The following is a 25,400-nucleotide window of genomic DNA, read 5'->3' on the forward strand; positions in this document are numbered from 1 at the left end:
ATGTCTATGTACTTAATTCCCGCATATTTCTTTAACTTCTAGTTCCCTCATCATTACAGTTTGCCTCTGAACTGTGTATTTTATAATAGTATGAGTTGAAGAGAAGGAAGTAGTAATTAATAAAAATAAGATTGAATAAGATGGTGGGCAGACAGCTTTTGCTCTTTTTGGTAATATGTTAACTCTTTAAAGGAGGGCCCTCTCTTTGCATTCACATCACTTGGGGGTCTATAGAGCTGGTGAAAACTTTAGAACCTTCAGCAATACCTACTCTTTGGATCTCTTCATACTCTAAATATTAATGTGGGCTTTTAAAAAACATATTTTTGTTTATATTTGAGACATTTTAGAGCTTAAAGGAAACCTTAGGTATTTTCTTGTTCTCTCCTTTATTTACATAAAGAAATCGGCCTTTTGAGGTAAATTTATTTCCTGAAGTCACATAATTAATTAGTGGCAGAGATGGAAGGGCAATTTGTTTCCTTACTCCCATGGAGTGGTCTTTCTGCTGTAACATACAAAGAAATCATCAGAGAACTTTGATGTATGAGATTGTTTATAATTTTCCCCGGAGATCTTGGTTTTCCTTGGGTTTTTCCATTGCAGGTTTCTATCACTACTCAGACTGACTCACATCTTAAGACGTGGAGATAAAAACCAGTGCTGGGGTGTCCACCTCCTGCCCCTGAGCAGTGGAATCAGATGCTGCAGGCCCCATGATTTCTGGAGGACCTCCATCTTGCCCTGCCTTCTCTGGCCTGGGGGATGATCTCATACCTTGATGGTGATCTCAGAAGACAGGTAGGCAGACAGACAGCTGGTGTCATCAGTATTCTGGATTATATCTTACTGCCCTTTTTCTGACTCATTGATTTATCTGGGGTCCCCTTAGAGTTAGGACCCAGATCAAAGGAATTTGAATTAATCTGCCTGTCTCTATCTTTTTTCCCCCCTTTTGTTTCCTTTTCGATGAGGCAAGCTGTCAAGACCATGAACCACAGTTTTAGCTTTATTACAACAGTGCCAAATTAAATAAAGATGAGTCTCATACAGTCTTGTTTTTTTTGGAACTTTACTTTTATGATTACCACATGCATTATTTTTGAAAAGATTTTCTTTATAATAACAAGGAAAAAATACTAACAACAGAAAACAACTTTCTCAGCGTTACTCTCAACAAACTAAAGGGTAGTATCAGGCTGAACTCATGGTGTCAGGGGTCTGGGGCATCCATAATCTCATGGCTGAGTCACATAAATGAGGTGGTGGTGGCAGTTGAGTGAGTACGGAGGGCTTAGAAAAGAGGAATACATGGCAATTACATAGTGAAAATAAACTCAGTAGTGAAATTTTTGTAGTGTGTCATAATTTTAAAGTGTTTTTATGTATGTTATCTTACTTGATCTTCACAACAACTCTTTAAGGTATCTGTATCTTCACATTTTACAGAGGGGCAACCTGAGGCTCAGAGAGGCTTCAGGACACATAGTGAGATGAAACAGATATTTAAATTCAGGTTTTTTACTATAATTGCTACTTAACTTATGGATCCATTTGAAATGAAAGTCAGATCATATCCCTCCTCACATAGAACCTGCCGGTGGTTCCCATTCACAGAAAACACCCAAGTCTTTAGAGTACCTCCCAGGTTCTGCCTGATCCGCCCCCAGCCCTGTAACTCTCTGACTGCATCTCCTTACCTCTTCTCTCACTGATTCTGTCCCAGCTGTACCGGCTCTTCGCTGTCCCTGCAAATCTTAGGGAATACTCCTGTTTCAGGGCTTTTGTACTTTTTATTCCTTCTACTTGGGGCACTCTTTGCTGGGTTGCCTCATGGCTTGCTCCTTCATATCCTTCAGATCTTTGTTCAAATGTCACTTTCTCAGTGACATCTTTTATTTTTCTTCATACCACTTACCATCTGACAGAACACATGATTTGTTTGGTTATTGGTTACTGCTGTCTCTCCCTACTAGAATATAAATATCTCAAAGCGGGGGATTTTTCTCTCTTTTGTTTTCTGCTGTGTTTCCAGTACTTATAAGGGTACCTGGCACATAGTATGCACTTAATAATAATTCTTGAATAAATGACTTACAAAAAACTTTGGAATATGTTTTAAGCAAGTATGTTTCTGAGACCATGCCTTTCACCCATTCTGTATAGCATGCACTACCCTAACTAGTGCAGTGGTTCTCAAAGAGCGGTCTGGGGCTCTGGGCATCCCTGAGACCTTTCAGTGGGTGTGAGATGAAAACTTTTTATATATTTATACTAAAATATTATTTGCTGTTGTCCTTTCATGAGTGTACAGTGTAGTTTTCCAGAGCTGCATGATGTACAATATCTCCACAGATTGAACGCAGTATCGTGTATGAAAATTCAGCCATCTTTTAGTAAATTATATGCTAAAGAGATTTGCAAAAATGGTAAAACAATGGTACTCTTTTTACTATTTTTTCGTTTAAAAAAATAATCGTTATTTTTCATAAAAATATGTTATTTATGTTAATATGTAGTGGGCTTATTGCTTTTTTTAAAGAAGTAGATATTTTAAATGTTTTCAGTTTTAATTTCTTATGTGATAAATGTTCATAGATATAACCCACATAAACGAAAGCCCTTTGAAGTTCTCAATAACTATAAGAGAGTAAAGAAGTCCTGATATCAAAAAGCTTGAGAATAGTAGGAATAGTGTTTAATCATGGATTTCGGAACCCAGGTTTCTTAGCTCTGCCACTAACTAGCTATGTGACCTTGGGCAAATTACTTAACCTGTCCGTTACTTCATCTGTAAAATAATAATAATAATGGCAGTGGTAGTAATACCAACCCCAGGAAATTGTTGTAAGTATTAAATGAATTAATATATGTAAAATGCTTATAACAATTCCTGGCACATACTAAGTGGTTTATGTTTTTGATGTTATTGTGGTTGGTTTGTTTTTTGTTGTTGGGATTTTGAATACTATTAGATGCAGATCATTGTTTTAAATTTCTTCCTTGGATATTCTGACACCTTGCTACAGCTCTCTTGATATTTGGCAACTCATAAAAATTTTTAAAAATATGTTTCTTCTTTAACCTTGAAGTATTTCTGGAAATTTGTTCTAAGGAAATTTTAAAAGATACGTAAGATTTATATATAAAGATGCTCATAGCAGTATTATTATTATTATTTTTTTAAGATTGTATTTTTTTCCTTTTTCTCCCCAAAGCCCACTGGAACATAGTTGTATATTCTTCGTTGTGGGTCCTTCTAGTTGTGGCGTATTATTTTTAATAGTGAAAAATCAAAACCAAACAGAAACAACCTAAATCTTAACAGTAGGAGATTGGTTAAATAACTTATGGTACATTCATGTGATTGGATACTAATGTAGTCATAGATTATGTAAAAATGTGGGAAAATGTTTACCATTTATCCGTGTAATCCTAAAAAAAAATGACTGTAAGGATATACACTAGAATATAATAGCTGTCTCCGGGTAGTGGGATTTCATAGTGTATTTTTTTCCTTCCTTTGAGTTTTCCTGTATCTTTATAATTTTCTATCGTAAGCTTACATTTCTTTTGTATTCAAATAAAAACTCGTATTAAATAATGTGTGTGTGCATACACACGTAGGTTAAAAGAGGGAGAAAATGGCTGGAAGTTTGAGTCTTGGATTAGGAGCTAGAGCTATTGATTTGAGAGCTCTGCAGTCAGAGCACTCCGCTGACCAAACAGTGCGCGGTAAGGAGGCGCTCCTTCCCATTGACCTCTTCTCTCTGACCAGTCTAGTTTGTGTAAATCCCTTTTACACTTGTGCCTTTGTTTCTATTTTGTAAGATTTATTGAAATTTATCTTTGCAGTGTTTGTGTTAGGCCATGTTCTTGGAAGAGCTGTAGATCCTTCCTGTGCACGCTAACTTACTCTCAGTGTGCTCAACCTTTTGGAAGTTTTTTAAGAAACTAAAACCATACTAAGTTATTTCTTTGTTTTTGATGGTTAGGAATAATCTGAGTTCTCTTAGGCATAAAATAGTGGCATTGGTATAAAATATTTTAATGATTTGAAAGTACATTTCTCTAATATATTTTGTTCTTTGACCCTAGGATAGGTGTGAAAATCCTCTTAACAATCCATCTACTCTATCAGAAAGCTAAAATTCATATTGCCTTATCTTTGCCTTGTAAGTAGGACTTGGAGTGCTTATGTTGAAGAACTAAAATGTTAATTAGATTAACCTTGATTTTCTGAACCATTGTGTTAGTGTATTCTCTTGAGAATCAATTAGATTATATTCTCAAATCAGTGCCATAAGTAAGACTAATTTATAAAATATTTTGTTGTGTAGAGTATTGAAAACTTATGGTGTTAACATTAATTAGGCTATCCAAACAGATACTATGACCTCAGTCTTCTAACACCTTGCTACTCAAAGTGTATTCCAAGGACCAGTAGCATTTGTGTCACCTGGGAGCTTATTAGGAATGCATGATCTCAAACTCCACCTCAGACCTGCAGAATCAGAATCTGAATTTTAATAAGATTCTCAGGTGCATATTAAAGTTGGGAAGTATTGTTCCCACAGATATTTTATTTAATTTATTTTTTTCAAGATTGGCACCTGAGCTAACAGCTGTTGCCAATCTTCCTTTTTTCTTCTTCTTCTTCTCCCAAAAGTCCCCCCCTCCCCCCCCAGTACATAGTTGTATATTCTTGTCGTTAGTGCCTCTGGTTGTGCCATGTGGGACACTGCCTCAGCATGGCCTGATGAGTGGTGCTGTGTCTGAACCCAGGATCCAAATTGATGCAACCGTGGGCCACAGACACAGCACTTGCGAACTTAACCACTCGGCCCTGGGGCCAGCCCCCAGATATTTTATTTTTAATGACTTTGTTTTTGAGGTGAACAGATAAAATAGAATTTGTTGGTGTATTTCCTGGGCAGTAAGCACTGGTCAAAATCATAAATTGAAAGATGAGAATACAGTAGTTGGAAAGATTATATGATGTCTAAATAGTGTGGAAGCATTTGAAAAAATGAGAAACAGATATAGAAGAAAACTTGCTCATAGTACAGTATTCTGGATTTGATAAATGTTCACAATTTGACACTTTTTTTTTTTGCTATTTTTCTTGACTTTGGGAAGAAAGAATCAATAGGCTTCTTCTTGGTATTCTAGAATGTCTAATTGGAATGGATCTTAGAGATGACCTGGTGCAAAACCTTCATTTTATCGATGAACACTGGGGACTAAGAATGTTAAGTGACTTGGGGTCGGCCTGGTGGCGTAGTGGTTAAGTTTGCATGCTCTGCTTTGGCAGTCCGGGGTTTGCAGGTTCAGATCCCGCACACCACTCATCAAGCCATGCAGTGTTGGCATCCCATGTACAAAAAATAGAGGAAGATTGGCACAGATAGCTCAGGGCCAATCTTCCTCACTGGAGAAAAAAAAGAATGTTAAGTGACTTACCTAAGATCCCATAACTTGGACTTCCCATGTCCTGATTTTGAAAGCACTATTCTTTGTACCTCCTATCCTACCTCTCTGTGTTGCTGAAGGCCATATTTTAGTTGCTTCTATTGATGTTGGTTGAAACCATACTGAACAATTATGAGTGACATAACCAACTGACACACCTCACAGCATCTTGTGAAAATGGTCGGGGCTCACTCTCTTCTTTCTCTTCTATGTGAACTCATCTGTAATAGCTTCAGAAAAAGACATTTACTTGTTGTCTGGTAGTTAAACTACTACTTCTGTGAGCTAGTGGGGCTTGATGCTCAGGCCTGTGCTCTCTGAGGTGGAAAGTGCTGGAGAAGGTGCGGGCATTTTCTGTTCTGCCAAAATGGCAGTGGTTTTGAGTATTTAAAAGTAGTGTTATTTTGTTTTTCTTTCTATCCCTGGTTTAAATAAAAGCTTATAAAACAGGAAAGGAAACCTTTTAAACAAAGAATGCTAGAAGAATTGGCTATCTGTATACAAAAAACAAAAAGAAACATTGACCTTTACCTCGTACCATACACAAAAATTCACTTGAAATGGGTCATAGACCTAAATGTAAAAGCTAAAGGACACAAAAAGCATGAACTATAAAAGAAAGATTCTTAAATTGGACTTTATCAAGTTTAAACACATTTTTTTCCTCTTTGTACATTGTTGAGAAAATGAGAGACATTGTTGAGAAAATAAAAGGCAAGCCATAGAGTAGGAGAAAATATTTACAATACATATATCTGACAAAGGGCTTGCATCTAGACTATATAAAGAGCTCTTAAAACTCAGCAATAACAGGACAACCCAATAAAAAATGGGAAAAGACTTGATCAGACACTTCAAAAAAATGTACGAATGGCCAATAAGCACATGAAAAGATCCTCAATATCATTGGCCGTCAGGGAAATGCAAATTAAAACCACAGTGGGATACCACTACACACCCACTAGAATAATTGAAATTAAAAAGACTGACAGTACCAAGTGTTGACAAGGATATGGAGCAATGGGAGTTCTTACACTGCTGGTGGAATGTAAAATGGTATAATCACTTGGGAAAATAACTTGGCATTTCTTATAAAGTTAAACACGTTTACCATATAACCCAGCAGTCTTGTCCCTAGGTCTTTACCCAAAAGAAATGGAAACATGTATGCACATCTGTACATGAAGGTTCATAGCAGCTTTATTCTTAATGGCCCCAAACTGGAAACAACCTAGATGTCCATCAACAGGTGAATGGATAAATTGTGGTGCATCCATAAAGTGGAAAATTACTTTCAATAAAAATGAACAAATTACTGATATACTCAAAAACATGGATAAATTCAAAACCATTATGCTGAATGTAAGAAGCCAGACTCAAATGAGTACATACTGAATGATACCATTTATATAATATTCTTTAAAATGCAGGTTATTGAATACTACTCAGCAATTTAAAAAAATTAAGGACCAAACTATTGATACATAAAACACCCTAGATGACTCTCCAGAGACTTATTCTGAGTGGAAAAGCCAATCTCAAAAGGTTACATGCTGTGTGACTCCATTTGTATAACACTCTTGAAATGACAAAATTATAGATATGGAGAACACATTGTTGGTTGTCAGGGGCTAAGGGTGGGGTGGGCTGGGAGGAAAGTAAATGTGGCTGTAAAGGGTCAACAGGAGGGATCCTTGTAGTGATGGAAATGTTCTATATTTTGACAGTATCAATGTTAATGTCCTGGTTGTAATGTTGCACTATAGTTTTGCAAGATGTTATCATTGGGGGGAACTGGATAAAGGATACATGGGATCTCTGTATTATTTCTTACAACTGCATATGAATCTGTAATTATCTCAAAATAAAAGGTTTAATTTAAAAAATGCAGACAGTTTGGGAGCTTTTCAAAAAGTTAAACATAGTTACCATATCATCCAGCAATTCTACTCCTTGATATATACCCAAGAAAATTGGAAACATTTGTCATCACAAAAACTTGTGCACAAATGTTCATAGCAGCATTAGCCAGAAGTGGAAACAACCAAAATAGCGATCAACTGATGAGTGGATAAACAAAATGTGGTATATCCTTACAATGGAATATTATTCGGCCATAAAAAAGAATGAAGTACTGATATATTTTATAAAATGGATGAACCTTGAAAACATTGTGCCAAAGGAAAGAAGATAGACACAAAAGGCCACATACTGTATAATTCCATTTATCTGAAATGTCTGAAATAGGCAAATCCTTGGAGACAAAGTAGATAGTGGTTGTCAGGGCCTCGTGGCAGGAGATGGGACAGGGATGGGGAGTGACTGCTAATGGATATGCGTTTCTTTTGTGGGTAATTAAAATGTTCTAGAATTAGATAGTGGTGATGGTTGTACAACTTTGGGAATATACTGAAAACTACTGAATTAATACACTTTGAATGGGTGACTTGAATAGTATGTGAATTATATCTCGATAAAAAAATTGTATGAGAAAAAAAATCCACGTTTCTCTAGAGTGACAGACAGCAGATCAGTTGTTGCGTGGGGCCGGAAATGGAAAGAGCAGTTAGCTACAAAGGGGCATAAGAGAACTTCAAGGGATGAAAGTGTTGTGTATCTTGATTATTGCAGTGGTTATGCAGGTGTGATACTTTTGTCAAAACGCATTGAACTGTGTGCTTAAAGTGGATGAACTCTATTCTGTCTAAATTAAACTCCAGTAATTGATTTTAAAAACTTATAAAATTATCTCTAATTGTATGCTTAAAGTGACCTTCAGGTTAAAACTCTCTTATCTTTTACTAGTATAAAGCTAACAACTGTTAGAAAAATTAACTAGGGACTCTGACTTCTATTACTAATTTCTACCCCCCTTTTTCATCTAGTCAGTTTAGAAAGTGACATTAGATTAATCAATTTTAGTTAGACTGTACTCATATGCTTCTGAACTAGTATGATTCTGTTGCTGTGCTTTTCAAAACCCATGAGGGGGTGTGATTGTTCTAAATTTCTTTTAAGTTTATGGAACATTCAGTTGACTTTTACTGCATTTTTCCTTTTATGTACAACAGAAAAATGTTCCATTGGGTGTAACAAGTCAGGTTGATTGCCTTTCACCTCCTCTCTGGAGTACCCTAAGCTAATTTGGGCACTAGGAGGTTGGAATTAAACTGACTCTTGAAGAAAGTAAGCAAAATGAAAAAAGGAGGTAGCATTGCTAGGTAGTGCTAAAAAAACAAAGCCAAGTGTGTGAACCTCTTTCCCACCTACATCACCTCTCTCTTCAAACCCCTGATCTCTTGCCAGGAAGTGTGCTATATTACACAAAACCCTTCAAGGTTTGGAAACAGTTCTGGAAGATAATCTCTAAGTTAGAAAGACCAGCTCTACAGGTGGCTCCTGAGCTCTCTCCCTGAGATTTTCTTCCCCCCGCTCCCCCCACTTGTTTCTTGGGCCTGACCATGTGTAAACCCAGGGGTAGAGTATTTCCCATTTAAAATTCTGCTCCACAGGTGGACAGATCTTTTATTATTTCCCCTAAGCATAGCTGAGACAGCTTTATATTTTAAAAACAAACTATTAAAAACTAGTAGAGACCAAACAGGAGAATTCAAACAAAACAAAACAAACCCTAAAATGTAAGAGACACATTTCTAGAGTATGGAATTCTAAGTGGATTTTGTAACAATTCCAGCAAAAATATAAAAATATATTTAAAAGAAAATAATAGTAGCTAACACTTAAATAAGATTTGCCATGGGCCAGACAGTGTTCCGAGTTCCTGGCCTATGTTGACTCTTTTAATCTTTGCAACAAGTCTGTGAGGTGGATGCTCTCATTATTCCATTTTACAGATGATGAAATTGAGGGGCAAAGTGGATAAGAAACGTGTCTTTACCACTACACTATATTGCTTTGCGTGTGAACTTCCAATCCTTTTATCTCCAAATAATTATATAGTAGCTCTTGACAGGTTACCTAACTTGTCTAGGTTCCTTTATCCCGTTCTCTTATCCTACCTCTTTTTTTGCCCCCTTCCCTCCCTATCTTATTCCTCTCCCCAGAAGAGTATGACATAATCATTAAAAACAAACAGGGCCGGCCTGGTGGCACAGTGGTTAAGTGTGCACGTTCCACTTCTCGGCGGCCCGGGTTCGCCGGTTCAGATCCCGGGTGCGCACATGGCACCACTTGGCAAACGCCATGCTGTGGTAGGCATCCCACATATAAAGTAGAGGAAGATGAGCATGGATATTAGCTCAGGGCCAGTCTTCCTCAGCAAAAGGAGGAGGATTGGCGGTAGTTAGCTCAGGGCTAATCTTCCTCAAAAAAAAAAAAAAACAAACAAAAAAACCTTCTTTTTCCTCTTTTAGAATATCTATATTAAATTCCCTTGTCCTAGACCTCCTCTCTGCATAGGGATGACTTTTTTTCTACATTTAACTCTATTTAGAATGCTTTCACACAAGCCCTAACCTTTGCCTAGGAGCTTCCCTGTTTTTAACAGTGACTCTTGTAGCTGTTCATGAGGATTAGAAAGGATGCTATTTTCAACTACAGTATAGTAAGATTTCTGACTCTACACCCGTGGCCAAAACCAGCGTCATATGTTTGAAACTAAGCAAAACCTCTTGAGTGTCTTGCCATAAACGTGCATTAGAAATTTTTTCCGATGTAGCAAATAGTTTCTGTGGGTAGGAAGTAAATTTAAACCTGTGTATCTTTAGAGAAGGAACATTCTCCGTGTAAAGGTCCTTGCTGGCTCTGGTGAGAAAAAAGGTCCCTTGTCTCCTTCGCCCTTTTCTTCTGGGCTCTGTAGTACAGAGCTTTCAGGAACTTCTTAATAGCTGAGTTTTATTTCTGCTATGTCACACCATTAGATGTTTGCAAATAATCTTCCGTCAGCCTTATCCTGAAGATCCCTTGCAGTTAGGTTTTTGGTCAACTAACTCAGTGTCACTAAATGTATGTTTATTCACAACCAAGGTGGTTAGTATGAATGTTTTTAGAAAGTCTTGATAAATTTGAAGAAAAAGTATATTTTTTGATGTACTCATAGAATTTGCTAGGTGTTACATGAAAGACGTTTGAGAATCTAGAAAAACTTATGGTTCCCACTTGCATTGGGCTTATGTTCTAGTTTAGATAGTTTAGAGTAAGAGCTTAGATAATGTCTATTCCTGAAGTCAATATTTGGCCTCATGGAATAGTAGGCGAGTTTCCCAGTGTGCATGGTTCCATTTTATCTCTTCCTGTCTATCTATCCAACTTCACCTGCTCTTTTCCCTTTTTCTTTCTAGGTTCCATCCTCGTCTCTTTCCTTCGTTCCCTCCTATTTCCACCCTGCTTTATTTATTTCTACTTATCCTTCAGGTCTCAGAGAGTGCCCCTCCCTGATTATTTTCTTTCTTTCTCAGTCTCTCTTTCTTCATGCACTTACAATTTGAGATTCTATGTTCATTTATGGAATTTTTTTGATTGTATAATGTGTTCCCTTAGTAGATTATAAACTCTGTGAAGGCAAGTATCTTATGTCTTATTGTTAATTTTGTTTTACCGCTTTAAAGATTTTATTTTTCCTTTTTTCTCCCCAAAGCCCCCCTGGTACATAGTTGTGTATTTTTAGTTGTGGCATGTGGGATGCTGCCTCAGCATGGCTGGATGAGCGGTGCCATGTCCGAGCCCAGGATCTGAACCGGCGAAACCCTGGGCTGCCGAAGCAGAGCACGCGAACTTAACCACTCCGCCACGGGTCCGGCCCCTGTTTTACCGCTTTATATCCAGCATCTGTCTAGCTTGATGAATGAATGAATGAGTGAAGTGAACATGAAGTATTGGAGAGATTGGGAAGAAGAAAGCCACTCCTGGAACGTTCAGTGTCCAGATCTCATCCAACAGTTTCTTGCAGAGCAAGTACAAACCATCCTGCTAAGGATGACTCTCTCCTTCCTTTATAAGATGTAGAGATCCTGTTTTTTTCTGCCATCTTTCCCGCTCATTCATTTGGAGAAAGGTCATTGTCAATTTTTGTGAAATTGTCAAGGCATATGAACTACAGAGTATTCGTATCCCTATCATTAGATACACTTCTGCCCAGGATTGAACCAAAAATCATCTCTTGTTTCAAGTAAGGAGCTAGCACTTATTTGGAAGCAGTGTATGTTTCAGCTGATTAATTAGAGATTTAAGTGGTTTTTTTTTTAATGTATTAAGTTTTATCTCAGGCTTTGGGAGATCATCTTGGCATATTTAAGTCAAAGGACTTAATGGTTTTATTAAAATGGGAAGTATTCATTTTGAACATGAATAGCTTGGTTCAAACCAAGAGTGTTAGTGTCTCAATGCTTCTGCTTTCTGCCCACTGATTTCTTACCTCCTTCATCTCAGAGTATGTACTGTTAAGGTGAAGACAGACAATTTTTGTGAGATATGTGGTGCTCCTGAAAGCTCTTGGCTCAATGTACTCAATTTCAAAAATCGTTGTCATAGGATGTCAGACAGCTTTGAACTTGGTGTGCCAGTATGGGGACTAGAGTACCACAAACAGACTTTGTGCCTTGGAAAATTTCCCCTTCTTCTAGTTTCTTTCTTTTGTTACTTAAGCTTTCTAAATTGTCTTTCTTCTTTGGAGGTGCTTAGAAATGTCTTTTCCTAGCAAAAAAATTATATAAAATAAGATTTAGAAAATGTATAGTTTAACAAATGCTCTTGTAAACTATTCATGATAAAGTTGGATCAGTTAAAGTTTACAAGTTACTTTTAAGATGCAGATTGCTACGTGGTGGTGTTACGGATACGGGTTTCTTGAGTTTTCAGGATGTCGTCCTTCTCAGCCCTGTAGCTAAATATCAAGAGGCTACATGTTCAACCATAAAATGTTAGCCTCTGCCAACATTACATCAACTCCACAAAACCTCATTGGCTAATTATCCCCTGGGACTAGGACATGGATTTGGCATCTTGTGAAAGCTGCTTTTTCCAATTTCTCCCTTCCTGGCTGTGACATATCCCAAAGGAATGAAGTTGAGAAATAATCATCTTCTTTTGAAAGCTCTCAACTTCTCATTCCCACAGTGGTTCTCATGGTCAGGGATAGAAGATCCCTTCTTCCACTTGAGGAGTCCTTGTGGCTGATGATGTGTTCTTTAAGTAGTGAGCAAGACACCCTGAATGAGCCAGCAAAGGGTGGGTGATGGCAAGGAACCTTAGATTCCTTGAGGTATGTTTCTGGGTGATTGTCTACAAGGATTCTAGTGCTTTTGTTAGGATCCTCTTTATATTACCAAAATTGAAGAAGCTGGAAGACCAGGATTGGGAACCATATGTGGTCATTAGCTGTGTCAGCTGACATTTGATATAAGAATTAGCATAGACATTGAACATTTCCTTTAATGAGCATCTATAAAATAACTTTCTTGAAGGCAATCTTGGAGTAAAAAGGACTGTATGACCTTAGAAAATCCTCTTAACCTTTTTTATCCTCAATTTTTTCATCCTTAAAATAAAGATATAGTACCTGCTTTATCTTCCTCAGAAAGTGTTGTAAGGATGGAATGAGATAACACGTGAACAATTTTACCAAGATCTCCATGACCTACTAGTTACCCTATGTAGAGGGCCCATTTTAGCCTTCCTCTTACTTGACCTTTCTTTACCATTTGACCCTATTCGATGCTCTCTCCTCATTCTATACTACTCAGGGTTCTTTGTGTAATCTTGGTTAACCGAAGCATAAAATAAATTTTTTGGAAGAGTACTGATAGTGCACAGCCTTAATAAGAATGCTGGATGGGGGCCGGCTCTGTGGCTGAGTGATTAAGTTCACGTGCTCCGCTGCGGCGGCCCAGGGTTCGGATCCTGGGCGCGGACATGGCACCGCTCGTCAGGCCACATTGAGGTGGCGTCCCACATGCCACAACTAGAAGGACCTGCAACTAAGATATACAACTGCGTACAGGGAGGGTTTGGGGAGATAAAGCAGAAAAAAAAAAAAAGATTGGCAACAGTTGTTAGCCCAGGTGCCAATCCTTTAAAAAAAAAAAAGAATGCTGGATGACAAAGGTCAGAAAATGAGCAGAAATTAAGATTGGCAAGACATAGTAAAGACCATGTTACGGGCCCAGTCTGCTGAGGACTGCTACTGGCACTGCTCACTGGACCTTCTCTACCACTGCTTCTGGCCCTGGCTCCAATGAATGCTTGCTGCTGTTGGCACACCCACCAATAAACACTTGCCACAGTGCCATGAATAATTTCGGATTGTATTTTCCACCTTTGTGTCATTCCCCTAATTCAAAGTTCTAGGTGGGAGGATTGGATTGGCTGAATTTGGGTTGTATTTGTGAGCTAGATGCCAGAATGCTGCGAGAGGGACTATCTGTTCCTCCTCAGCTTCTGTAGCAGGAAGATGGGCCTGCCTTCCCTTATCTTGGAATTCCCCCCAAATAGGAAAGATATTCAGATCCTGGGCAGCTAAACTATAGATACCATTCTGTCCCATGCTATCTTGCATGCTATCTCTCTGTCTACTATTCAATTTCTTATACAGTCTTTTCTTCTTCCTGTTTCTTAAATGTCAGTATTTCCCAGGGTGAGTCCTTGCCGCTTTTTTCCTTCTCAGTCTTACATATTCTCCCTAGCAGTCTCATCCCAACCTGTGGCTTCAACTCTCATTTATTCAGGATGTCTGAATCTGTATCTCCAGCCTGAACTTATTTCCTGAGCTCTAGATTCATTTAATCCACTAATTCTTCCCACCTGTACATCAAGATAAGTCACACGCACTTCAGATTTTTACATATTTAAACTTGATCTCACTGTTCTCGGCGTCTACTCCTGCATTCACTAGTACCACTTGCCTAACCAGAAAATTAGGAGTCATTCTCAATTCTTCTTTTCCTGTATTTTTCACATCTATTTGGTCTCTCAGTTCTGCAGATTCTACCTCTTCTTTGACTTCTGGTATCTTGTGTCATTGCCCTAGATCAGACTCTCATAATTTCTCACTGTGGTTTCAGTAGCTTTCTTATTGGTCTCCCTGCCTATAACAGTCTCCAGCAATGCTGAATTGCTTTTAGTTTCCAGAACATTCTGTGCTTTTAAAATATTCATTTGCATATAATCTTCCCCCTGCCTTGACCATTCCTCTCTCTGCTTGCTAGCCTACTAACTTCTACTTGCCTTTCAAGTCCCAAGCTCAAGGGCTGCCTCTTCTGAGATGCATGCTATCTTTGATTCCGGACAGACTTAGGTGCTCCTTTCCTGTGCTCTCCCTATACTCGGCAGACTCCAGAGCAGTTCTTTTGTTACACTGTTGTTCCTAGCAGATCTCATCATTAGAAGTAAGCTCCTTGAGTGTAGGAGTGGTGTCTCATTTCTGTATTTGCAGTTCCTTGCAGATAGCAGGTACATAATTTTTATCTAAGGACTAAATGAATGAAAGCACTTTGAGAGAAGTAAAGTGCTGTATAGATGTAACAATATTTTCATCATTGGCATTTTCTTGTAAGCATTAGGTCCTTTCTAACTCTAAAGTTCTATGATCTATAAAGCAGTTCTGGGGGAACAATTCTGATTTTATTTCATTCTTTTATCTGCAGGTGGCTGAAAATCCAAGAGCCCTTTCAGGCCCTCAGATGAGTTTGCCTTCTCTCTGATCAGCCTTATACTCTTTCCCCAAGAAGTTGATTAGACATCCTTTCCTTTAGTTTTCCCAGCCTTCTACTACATTTTAATCCTAAATAGTGATTTGCTTCATGTATGACTCCATTTCCTTACCCTACAACCACCACTTTAGTCACTTTGCTGTAGTTGCTCTAGTTATAAATTATATTGTGGCTGGAAACATACATGTTATTAATATTCTAGAGATTCTTAGAGAACCTAGAGATTTATCTGTTGATTTGTCTGGACTGCTGGTTCTGCAGTTACCTTTTCTCCCATCCCACGGCTCTCATCCTGATTCTGTGCTCTTTTGGGGGACCTTAGCAGAGCAAACAATATATAGTTTAACTTCCCTCATATTTTGTTTTTTAGGACTTGGCCACTGTCTCTTGATTTACTGCGCTGGGAAGAATAAGTTTTGATATTTTCCTTATTCCTCCCTCTGCGGGAGCCTGCGTCATTGAGAAATGTTTAACCTCATGGCCTTGCACTGGGGCTGGAAATTTGCCTAAGGGAACTTGAAGCTGGCAGTGTTTTTACTCAAATTCCCCCTTATGGGGAGGGGGATTTCAGCAGGGCCTGCCAAAACAGGAAGATGTTGGGAAATTTTTTAGTAGCAAAGCTGTTGCCATTAGGTTACTGAAAGTATTTAAACAGTTTTCTGGAGATAAGTGTAGGCATTTTGAAATCTCTCTGGGAGAAAGTTGTAGCTTCTACCAGGTATAAACAAAAATTCAGGCTAAAAAACTTAGCTTTTCAGTTGTGTAGTGTGTTGTTATAAGAAAACTTTGACCAGTTGATAAGAAAGAGCAGTTAACCAGAAAGAGTTTTAGGAGTTTAGAAATTCTCACTTAGGGAAAATAGCTGTCGGCTGAGCCGAGGCAAATCTCTGTGGACTATGGGAAGAATTTGGCTTTTTATCAATTCTGGATTATCCTAAGAGTAGATCATCATAGAGATTTTCTTTGGCAATTCTCTCTTTCAAATTCTTATTGATATTGTCACTATGTTCTATTTACAAAAGCACTTTGTTGATACAAACAAGATATTTGCCCAGTAAGAGTTAGAATGGATGATCTTTTGTGCCCAAACAATAATCTCCCTATTAGGAAAAGGTGTGAACCAGCAAATGTTTAGAATATGACTACCTCTGCTTATTTTTATCTTTGTGTCACAGATGAGGAAAAGTTATATAGTTGTTCGCCAGTGTGGAATGATAAGCTGAGCAGGCTCTGGTCCCTGACAAGGGAGGAATTGTGCAGTTAGACCATTTGTGGCAGCTTTGTGACTTCCTGGAAAATTGGAAACAAGCATGCAGTACTTAATACAAATGTAGGTATTCTTGCCCGCCCTAAAAGAGTTGGTCTCATCTAGCAAGTTGTCTTTCTATGCAGTGGCTCTACTCTTAGCATGGATGATTGAGGGTTGATAATGTGCAAGGCTATGTGAGGCCTTAAAAAATCAGCAAGTGTTTATTATTTATTGATTATATACTTAACACTCTGGTAGGTACTCTGGGGGATTCCTGAGAAGCAGAAGGAATGATTGTGAGGCCCAGGAAATTTATATTCTTCTTGGAGAATACAAGGGTTACAAAGGATAATAAGATCCCAAGAAAAGAGGTAAATGAGGTCAGGAAAACGTCACAATGGAGAAGTGCAATTTGGATAGGTAAGGAGTCAAGGAGGGGAGGGTGAATCAGATGGTGTTCAGGTGGGAAAGACTATCCTAAGGCAAGACCCGGAGACTAGACCAGGTGTGGTATGTGAGGTAGAATAAGGTTTTCACCTTGATTGGAATAGGAAGTATGGGATAGTTGAAAGAGAAGATTGGGTTGATAGGTAATAAGGAGCTGGATTATTGAGGACTCTGCATGTTAAATTGGAGAGCTTGGCCTTCACTAGATAGTGGGGAGTCATTTTAAGCTGAGTAATTATTTATTAATCCATTTCTTTCAATAATTACTGTGTAAATTGAAATTTTTATTGAGATAATTGTAGATTTACAGACAGAAATAATAAGAAATAATACAGCAGTCCCTTCTACACAATAATTTTTTTAAGTGCTAAATTTATGAAAGTTGCTTCAAAGGTTGCATAAATGTATAAGATATTATATCTGTTTTTCACAAGCATACAGGGAAAGGATATGTTTATACATCCTTTTTAATAGATATATAACAAAATATGAAGCATAAAATATGTGCCAAATGAGCAGAGTTCTTAGAGAAACAATGAATTACTTTTTTTTTTTTGAGGAAGATTAGCCCTGAGCTAACATCTGCTGCCAATCCTCCTCTTTTTGCTGAGGAAGACTGGCTCTGAGCTAACATCCGTGCCCATCTTCCTCCATTTTATATGTGGGATGCCTACCACAGCATGGCTTGCCAGGCAGTGCCGTGTCCGCACCTGCGATCTGAACAAGCAATCCCCGGGTCGCCGAAGCAGAATGTGCGAACTTAACTGTTGCACTACCAGGCCAGCCCCAATGAATTACTTTTGGAAGTTTAGGAAAGGCTTCATGGTACTGGTACCATGTGAAGTTACTCACTCAGCCCCTCATATATCCCAGGGCCTGTGCCAGGTGCTAGGGATACAGTAGTGAACAAGATAGACATGATCCCTGGCCTTGTGCAGCCTAAATTTATTGGTGAAGGCAGATAAGTAATTATAATAAAATAGAATGGGAGTTATGACGTGAAATTCAGAATGCCATGGGAGAACAGAGCAGGGGAATCCAAACAATTCTAGGGAACATTGCAGGAAAGCCTCACAGAGGAATGGATGTTTAAACTATGATTTGAAGGATGTTCCAGCAGAGAGAACAGTGTGAAGACCTGGAGGTGTGGAGTAACCACATTCGAGGAACTGATGGACTTTTGTTACAGTTGGTAGAGAGAGGCCGCATAGTATAATGGATATGAGTGAGGGTTCCAGAGCCTAACTGCTGGGTTTACATCCTGGCCTTACCAGAATTGCCCTGGGTTGAGAACCACTGGGGTTTTGTGAGGATTAAAGGAGTGATATGTGTAAAGCACAAAGAACAGTACCTGGCACATATGCTGTTATTAAGATTAACATAGTGGCTTCTACGGAAAATAAGTGTTTCTCTTAGTAGCAATTGAGGACAGTTTAGTTTCCCATTTGATTAAGTAAATAACAAAATTTTAAAAATGGAGTGTGAAAAAAATGGGTTTGTTTATTCCCAATAAGATTGATTTATGCATACTCCCACTTTCTATGGATGGAATGCCTTCCATTCATTCGGGAACCTCTGGCCCTACCTTTAGATACAAAGATGTCTCTCAACTGGAAGTTTCTTTAAGGTGGAGGAAGGTTAGTAATAGGTTCTTTCCACACTAAGTGAGGTTTAGGAACACTTTTCTGTAACGTAAGAATTTCGTTTCTAAGATTAGAATGCTTCCCTTTGGGTGCACAGTGGCTTTCAACAGGATGCTAGTGGAGGCCATCATCTGTCCTACTCAGAACTCTCCAACCATAATAAGCATGATCAGTATTTATTGTATTTGGGCATTATAGAACTGAAATAATAGTGTATTCAACAATGTTTCCTCATTATATTTTATAGAGTGAATTTTTTTTTCATGTCACTTGTGCTTGATAGTAGCTAGTGCATTGGGTTAGCTTTTTGCTACTAGTGCATACCTGCTGTGGTTCTTAACTCTGCTTAAGCTGTGAAGGGGATGATAATTGGAGGGGTCATTAGTTTTAGAGACATGGTATAGGGGAACGGCAGTTGACGAAGTAGCAAAGTCATGATTCATCATCCCCGTTATAAAAAATGCTGCAATAAACATCCTTTTAACGTATGTTTTATTTTTATATTTCTATGGTGTATATTCTTAGGAGTGGAACTGATGAGTTAAGGAGAGTGTGTATTTTTAAGTTCAATAGATGTTGTAGCCAAATTGCTTTTTAAAAGAGTGTAACACTTTACATTTCCAAAGCCAGGTATGAGAGTACCTTATTCCCTGCCTCTCTGCTAAGTAGTGTTATAAACTCTTAAATTTTTGACTGGTCTAATGGGTGTGAAGTGATAGCTTCTTGTTACTTTTATCTCTCTCCAGTCGGGACTTTAATTAGGATTCTTAACAGTTTGATGAATAAGCCATATGAAAGCTCAGCCTCTTTGAACACTGCAGCCGCATCTTGAAATGTCAGTGAGACATAGATTGTATGGGATCAGGGGATGTATACAACAGTTCATTAACAGTAAAAAGCTGGGCATTCAGATTCTAAGACATCTCTGTTAATGTGAAAATGTTGCATAAAACCGAGTTTTGCTTGGGAATATGTCTTTGCATCTGGGCAAATCCTTCTTTGCCAGATCCTTGGCAAATTACCTTGCAGCAGAGATAATTTTTCTGGGGAAGTTTATCACAGTGGTAAGCAGATCACATTCAAGAAGGGATTATATTTTATATACGATATTTTACCAGAGAATTGATGCCATAATGAGCTTTAATGTAATATAGCTTACGTTGTGAATAATTTTTCTTAGCTTAATCATGGTTTTAACAGTAATAATAGCTACCATGTATTGACTACCTCCCTTGTAGTGGGCACTTAAAATAATTGTCTCATTTAATTCCTAACAACAATCCTTGAAGTTGAGTGAAATTTGACTCAGGGAGAAACTGGAACCTAGCTGATAAGTGCTGGAGCTAGGGGTCACACCTTTGACTTCAAAGCACCTATTAGAACCGTGTGTTCTCTTGACTAGATACAGTATGAAAGAACTTGGATAAGACTCATGGATAATTTTTTAAACTTTGTTTTAACATAAATATAGACCACTACAATCTAGGCCTTATTAGTACTAGGGGCTAATTTGAGTATGATCTTTTTCCACTTCCCTTTTTCTGGGATCTGGCAGTGATGATAAGTAACATTACTAAGACTTCAGTAATTAGCATCTGGTTGAAAGATAGTGGACTAGGTGCTGGGGGTATTTGATAATATTTATTGAGTATCCATTGGGTAGAGTCCTGTTTTATTTTGTGGCAAAGTAAAATAAGAAACAAGATGCTAATCCTTTTCTTCAAAGAATTTAGCATTCAGTTGGAGATAGATGTAGTCATCATGCTACAAAATAAGAGGAAGTTTTGTGCTGAAGGTACAGCATAAAAAAAACCCAAAAAACCCTGAGTTTTCAAGGTTAATTAGGGAAGGTTTCTTGGAATAGGCAAGTTTTGAGCAAGAGTTTTAAGATGATGGACGTGAACAGGTGGCAGATCTGAGTTTCCTAAAAGATAGGATACTCAGTCAATTCCAACTTGGAAAGTTTCATAATTTTAAAAAGAGTGGAATGTCTGTTGTCATACATGTTGAGATTCTGAGTTGAGGATTCTGTTATGATCAGACTGTTTTCCAGGCTCTTGCTTATTTCATTGCCTGCTTTGCTGTGCTTCCCCTTGTCGTTTTGATTGCTTGAATTTGTGGGGATGAAGTTTAAATATAAGATCTGGATTCAGAAAATAATTTTTGGTTCTGTGTTGTTTTTCATAAAAATATAAGGGTTCGAGATAATTTTAATTGTTCCTCACCATTCACCTAGTTTTATTAATCAGAAAAGTTACTGTTTCCTAACAGAAAGGCTGATGTATTGATATGTTCAGAACCATGGCTTGAATTCTGACCAGAAGCAGCATTTATCTTGAGATTGTCTGAAATTTTGAGACTTAAGAAATTTGAAAAATCCAGGTTAATTTTTTTCCAACTACAAAGCAAGTGGTGGTCGATTTTGAATTTTTAAAATTAATTTTCAGTTATAAAATAATATTTGTCTTCTTAAAATAACAAACTTTTACAGAGAAGGCTCATCACCTCCAGTCCATCTTTGAACTCTCTTAACTTCACTATTTACTTTTAAAACTATACAGTTATTTTCATGTAAATTTAACTGAATCTGTCCAGTAGGCTATGCAGCTGTAGATAGTTTATTTTTTAAAGCATCCTGGGAATTGTTGATACCTGTTTTGTAGTACTTGATAAAAATTTTTTCGGCTGAATAGTGTCAGAGTCTCAAGATGTGTAGTGAAGGACATCACTCTTTTTAAAATTGTGAAACATTCCAAATTGGAGTTGACTATGTCCATATAGTACCTTTTAGGGAGCTCGGTAAATTCACTCTCTTAAAGAGCTGAAACTTGTCAGATCCCCAAATTACGGACACCATGTAGTTAAATGGCTCTCCTGTTTGTATTGTCCTCAGATGGGAGCTTGTGTGTATCTCTGTGTACTAGAGATTGATGTCTGTGAAGCAAAACATGTAACCCTGTTGAGTGAGTGGCTGCTGGGCAACCTGATTTCTAGGGAAAACGTCTGCGTTTGCAGAAGAGTCAATATGCCAAACTCTTGCTTCAGAGAAGAGAAGTGAAGGGAAACAGCCTGGTGCTGGAGGACTTCTGCGAGCAGCTTTTGACTTGGAAAGATGTGAAGAATCAAAGAAAGTGAAGTAGTAATGAGAAATGGCCAGCAGAAATGTGGGGCCGGCTCAGTGGCCCAGCGGTTAGGTGCACACGTTCTGCTTCGGTGGCCCGGGATTCGCTGGTTCGGATCCCGGGTGCGGACATGGCACCTCTTGGCAAGCCATGCTGTGGTAGATGTCCCACATATAAAGTAGAGGAAGATGGGCACGGATGTTAGCTCAGGGCCAGTCTTCCTCAGCAAGGAGAGGAGGATTAGCAGCAGATGTTAGCTCAGGGCTAATCTTCCTCAAAAGAAAAAAAAAGTAATTTGACACCATCTGATAGTTTTATCCCCCCCGAACTGTGCACTTCTAATTTTGTTGCCAGTTTGTAATGTGAAGAGCTTGTTTGGCTGGTGATACCTGGACCACTGAAAAAAAAGGCATATGGTGGTATGTCATGGGGCTATCACAAGCAGGTATAGTGAAGCACAGATGAATGGATTTCTAGCCTCATTAGCTCAGCTTTCCTGCACCTAAAGGGAAGAATCTGTCTTTGTGGTTTCTTTAGACTCTTGCTAATACACAGTACAGCCTGGAGACCTTGAAGCAGAATGGAGCATAGCAGGGATGCTCAGGTTGTTCAAAATCTTCAGTACCTGCTGGCTTCCCTGTGCACTGATGACAGGATGGAGAATGGAGGAGAGTAGTAGAAAGGTGTCCTCTGTAGTGTTAGGTAGGCAAAAAGATCCTGGGATTCCCTGGAAGCATGATACTTATCTACAGAGGACAATCTTTATAAGGGAGAATGTGGACCACTAATAAGAAAAGGGATGTGAAACTGTGGTATTCTTTTTATTTACAGGTGCAGACTTTTACTTCAGTATAAAAAATTATAGACTGTACTTGAAAATCCTGTCCAGGTTCTCCTCTGCTTCTTAAATTCTTCTATTTGGGCTGAAGTATCACTGCCTGGTTTCATTGCAAAGGGAAATTTATGGGGGAAAGTTTCAGTAAAATCAGTTTTGGCCCTTAAGGTCTGGAGTCACAGAGAAGACATTTTGTTTTTATGTTGTATGTTCTGCCTTCAAAATCTTTAAATGACCACTAATGTTTTTGAAGTCATTTATAAGAAATAAACGTTTTAAAAATATGGTTAAAACATTTTTGAGTATGTGATTATAGGGAGGCAGCAGCCTTTTTTTTTTCCTTGAGAAACATTCATTGCTGTGCCTCTTTTCTCCTGGAAGACGTGATTACTCAAAGGCATAGCCTGTTGGAAAACTTTCTACTACTCTCCTCCATTCTCCATCCTGTCATCAATGCACAGGGAAGCCAACAGCTACTGAAGATTCTGAACAACCTGAGCATCCCTGCTATGCTCCATTCTGCTTCAAGGTCTCCAGGCTGTACTGTGTATTAGCAAGAGTCTTGGCTTTTGTGTTTCAGAAAGTTCTGCAGTGTGCTCTGGCAACTCTGTCCACAATTGCGTTCAGACTACTTAGTACTCTGCGTTGTTTCTGCTCTTTAAATGACTCAGTGTCAGAATGAGGAATCCCAGGAGAGATTGTGACTGGCTCCCTATTTTGGGTGGTGGTTTTTCTTTAATGTACTAGGTCATGTAATGTAGGCAGATACTAACAGTTTGAGAAATCCTAAAGGAATGTTAGTTCCAAGCATGCCATTTTTATAAGAAAACAGTTGTGAAGTCACTAAAATGTGAATTTAGTAATGTTAAACAGATCTTTTTTTATACCTTGCTCCCCCTATTTTCTATCTTGGTGAGTATTTTTGTGCTGTATAGTGGGAGATCATGGGCTGTCCTAAAGGTGGAAAATTAAAATTAAAGAATAATAAAATAAAAAGAACCATTTGCTGAACATTTTCTGTATACCTGATATACTGATTATTGATTGATTGTCTCATTAAATTCATCCTAAAACCATATGAATTTAATGATGTTATTCCCATTTTCAGGTGACGTGAAAGCTCGAAAAGGTTAAGTCACTTACCCAAAGCCAGACTGGTGATAAGAGCAAGAATTTGAACAAAGGTCTGTCTGGTTCCAGGTGCAGAGTTCTCAGCCACTGTATCACATTGCCTCTATCCTGCTTCTGAGAAGTTGGAGATCTCAAGAGGTCTTGGGCAGGAGAAAAAGCAATCTAGTTCTCCTGCTTGCTTTGGTTGTTCATTTGTTCACTGCCTGGGTCTAGCACCTAGCACGTGCATAACACACAGTCAGTGAATATTTATTGAATGAACAAGTTTGTACAATGAACCATGGAAAGTGGAAGTGAAATGACATTTTTGTAAAATTTTTGTAAGTATATGCTATATTTGTAAATATAATAAAGTACATCCCTTATTATATAATCTATTATATAATAAAGTTAACCATCATTCATGGCATATATAGACATTTGAATAAGAGTAAAACATTTAGGGGCTGGCCCAGTGGCACAGCAGTTAAGTTCGCACGTTCTGCTTCTTGGTGGCCCGGGGTTTGACGGTTCAGATCCTGGGTGCGGACATAGCACCACTTGGCAAAAGCCATGCTGTGGTAGGCATCCCATGTATAAAGTAGAGGAAGATGGGCGTGGATGTTAGCTCAGGCCCAGTCTTCCTCAGCAAAAAGAAGAAGATTGGCAGTAGTTAGCTCAGAGCTAATCTTCCTCAAAAAAAAAAAAAAGAAGAAGAAAACTTTTACAGTCTCATATGATTTCTGGAGATTATCAACAGTCTGAATGCTCATTTCCCTTTTTCTAACTAGTCTCCCTCCTGATGGTCTTGACCCTCTTCATTTCCACACTGCTGTCAAAGTGCCCTTTCTCTAGTTCTCTTTCTCTTTATCCTCCATTACCTAAGAAATTGTTATTTTCACGCCTTTTGCTTTTGTGCATTCCTCTCCTTTTGGTTGGAATTCTCTTCCCCATCTTTTTGGTTTGACTTTTTTAAAACTGTTCAGGACTCATCTCAGGTGTCTTCTCTGACTCCTCCAAACTCAGCTAGGCCCCCACTCTGTGTTTCCATCAGAGCATTTATCATGCTGATGGATTGTATAATTGGGTACAAGTCTGTCTCTGTTTCTTTGAACAGCCTGTATTGTAAGCTTCATGAGGGCAGGGACTTGCGTGTTTCATCTGTCTGTGTCACAGTGCCTGGCACATGGTAGACAGATAGTCTATATAGATAGAAAAATGAAACAAAATAAAGGGTGTAGCTTGTCTGGTCCCACCATAAATCTTAGAGAACCATTCCATTTTAGAGATGGAGGACAGCTTGTCTGCTCCAGCCTCTCCTTTTTAGAGGTGAGGATGACACCCTGAGGTCATAGAAGTAAGTAAGCACAGCTGAAAAACAGGACTCCTGAGTCCTAGCCCAGCGCCCTTTCTTTCATTGTTTTTTTGAGAAAAATTTTTTTTCTGCTTATTTTAAAGGCAGTGGTTGTTTGATATAGAAAATTTAGAAGAAACAGTAAACAGAAGGGAGAGAGAGAGAAAATAAAATCACCCTATTCTCAGCACCCAGATAGTGACCATCCTTCCACTGTGTTCCGTGCGTAGAGACGTGTTTATATATGTGTTAATAATTGTGTGGTGACAACAGTTTGCATTTACTGAATTCTTATAAAATAGGCACTATCCTAAGTGCTTTATGTGTATTAATTCGTTTATGACAGCAACCCTATGAAGTGAATACTATTATCCCCACTTTAAAGATAAGGAAATGGAGGCATAGAGATGTTAAGTATCTCAGGGTCACACAGCTAGTAAGTGGTAGAGCCAAGATTTAAACCCAGGCAGTCTAACTTCTAGAGCCTATTTTCTTAACTACTA

General features: G+C 38.4%; 1 protein-coding gene across 7 annotated transcripts in view; it reads left to right on the forward strand.

Moving 5' to 3' along the window:
• MRTFA (myocardin related transcription factor A) overlaps positions 1-25,400 on the forward strand; it is a 193,120-nt gene that overhangs the window by 106,088 nt on the left and 61,632 nt on the right. For 2 of the 7 annotated variants that reach the window (XM_070506829.1, XM_070506826.1), the window contains exon 4: positions 607-801. The exons of the other annotated variants lie outside the window; for them this stretch is intronic. The gene's annotated coding sequence lies outside the window, so the exon portion shown is untranslated. The remainder of the gene's footprint in view (positions 1-606; positions 802-25,400) is intronic. 7 annotated transcript variants of the gene reach the window in all.

Source organism: Equus asinus, chromosome 4 (assembly GCF_041296235.1).
Source record: "Equus asinus isolate D_3611 breed Donkey chromosome 4, EquAss-T2T_v2, whole genome shotgun sequence".
Taxonomy (NCBI): domain Eukaryota; kingdom Metazoa; phylum Chordata; class Mammalia; order Perissodactyla; family Equidae; genus Equus; species Equus asinus.